The sequence below is a fragment of the Otolemur garnettii genome, unplaced genomic scaffold, assembly GCF_000181295.1.
Source record: "Otolemur garnettii isolate 467f Iridium unplaced genomic scaffold, OtoGar3 scaffold00001, whole genome shotgun sequence".
Taxonomy (NCBI): Eukaryota; Metazoa; Chordata; class Mammalia; order Primates; family Galagidae; genus Otolemur; species Otolemur garnettii.
In genome coordinates, this window is record NW_003852396.1 from 24,798,031 (window position 1) to 24,800,537 (window position 2,507).

At 42.2% G+C, this 2,507-nt stretch overlaps 1 protein-coding gene across 1 annotated transcript in view; it reads left to right on the plus strand.

Moving 5' to 3' along the window:
- Positions 1-2,507, plus strand: part of CLNS1A (chloride nucleotide-sensitive channel 1A) — a 39,553-nt gene that overhangs the window by 2,959 nt on the left and 34,087 nt on the right. The window lies entirely within an intron of this gene.

The window sequence follows — 2,507 nt, forward strand, 5'->3', positions numbered from 1 at the left end:
TGCAGCCGTCATTGTTGTTTGGCGGGTCCGGGCTGGGGATTTGAACCCGCCACCTTAGGTGTACATGGCTGGCGCCTTAGCCGGTTGAGCTATAGGTGCCGAACCAACATTTTGTCACATTTGTGTGTCATTTTTCTGAGCCATTGAGAACTGCAGACATGTTTTCATGTTATCTTTAAATACTTTAGCATGTACCTCAGAAGAAAAAGAATATTTTCCTGTATAAACATATTTATCACACTCAGGAAGTATAACTCTTCTTTTTTTTGAGACAGAGTCTCACTTTGTCACCATATGAAGTGCCATGTTGTCAGAGCTCACAACAACCTCAGACTCTTAGGGTTAAGCGATTCTCTTGTCTCAGCCTCCCAAGTAGCTGGGATTATAGGCACCCGCCACAATTCCCTGCTATTTTTTAGAGATGTGGTCTCGAACCTGTGAGCTCAGGCAGTCTACCCGCCTTGGCTTCCCAGAGTGCTAAGATTACAGGCATGAGCCACTGTGCCCGGGCTGTAACTCTTAAAAGGTTTTAACTATTTTCAAAAAAATTATTATTTTAGCTGTTTACTAACAAGTTTCTGTTTCTTCTTTAAGATTTTTGTTGTTGTTGTTGTTAAATGTACATACAAAAAGAATGTACAATATATGTGTATGGAAGAATCTTAAGTAGTATACATATTAATTATAATTAAACGAACACCTGAGTACTGGACTTGGTGGCTCACGCCTGTAATCCTACCACTCTGCAGGCTGAGGTGGGTGGATTGCTTGAGCTCAGGAGTTTGAGACCAGTCTGAGCAAGAGCATGACCCTTGTCTTTAAAAGTATTGGGTATTGTGGTGGGCGCCTGTAGTCCCAGCAACATGGGAGGCTGAGGCAAGAGAATCACTTGAGCCCAGTATTTGAGGTTGCTCTGAGCTGTGATGCCATGACACTCTATTCAGGGTGACAAAGAGAGACTCTGTCTCCAATGAATGAATGAATGAATAAATAAATTAAAAAATCAACACCTGTATATTTACTGTTCATGTTAAGAACAAAGTACTACCAGTGCTTAGAGAGTTCTGTTCATCTCTCTTCCTCCTTTATGTTCCTTCCTACCTGGCATTTCCAACTCATGATGATATTAAAGTCTCAACAAACTGACAAGGCTTTTTGGAGATGTGACAGATGGTTAACACCAGATGAATGGAGTAGAGAGCTACAGAGAAATATTCTTTTTTTTTTTTTTTTTGAGACAGAGCCTCAAGCTGTCCCCCTGGGTAGAGTGCCGTGGCATCGCAGCTCATAGCAACCTCCAACTCCTGGGCTCAAGCGAGTCTCCTGCCTCAGATTCCCAAGTAGCTGGGACCACAGGTGCCTGCCACGCCTGGCTATTTTTTGGTTGCAGCCATCGTTGTTTGGTGGGCCCGGGCTGGATTCGAACCTGCCACCTTAGGTGTATGTGGCTGGTGCTTTAGCCACTTGAGCCACAGGCGCTGAGCCCAGAGAAATATTCTAATTAGAAAAAATGGGATGTTCAGAGACAAGAGTGCCAGGGTATATATGTATGTGGATAGTTTACACGTGGAAACAACACAGAATCTAGTGATTCTTTCTCTGTGGGAATGAGGGCTAGTGGAAGGAGATAATAGAGCTGGAGAGGAAGAGAGCCGTGAGCTTTGCTAAAACCCCTTGGGGAATCTATTTTAGGGTTTCAGGTGAAGAGGGATAGTTTTAGATTGGGTTTTAGGTAAATTTGGTTTTAGCTTCCAAGATGTGTATTGAGAGATTTAGAACTCTTAGGCTTATTTTGAGAGCTTAGTTTCCGTAGGAAGTTGACATTTTGTCTAAATAAGGTACAGAGGCATGAATAATACAAAATAGGTCGTTTAAAACAGGATAAAATAGTCTGGGTTCCCATAGCTCAGTGGTTAGGGCTCTGGCCATGTGCTTTGGGGCTGGTGGGTTTGAACTTGGCCTGGGCCTGCTAAACAAAAAAAAATAAATAAATAAAATAAATTTGTGGGTGTTGTGGCAGGCACCTCTAGTCCCAACTACGAGGGAGGCTGAGGTAAAGAGAATTGCTTAAGCCCAAGAGCTTGAGGTTGCCACAGCACTCTACCGAGGGTGACAAAGAGAGACTCTGTCTCAATAAAAAAAGATTTAAAAAACCAGGATAAAATAAAATAGGTGATTGAATTAACATAGGTAATTTAAGCATGGAAATAATATGGGGGTTTTTTGTGACTCATTCCAAAATTAATTTTAAACCAAATAATTAAGTCACCCAAATTCAAGATGCCTCTTACCTTCCTGGCCTGTTTTTCACCCCATACCTGGAATAAAAGATACTGGTCATATTTGTGTAAAAGAATTATAGTTTAGCAAGACATTTCTTTTTTCTTTTTTTTTCTGAGAAAGTTTCATTATGGGCTCGATGCCTATAGCTCAGCCAGCTAAGGCGCCAGCCATGTACACCTAAGGTGGCGGGTTCGAATCCCCAGCCCGGACCCGCCAAACAACAA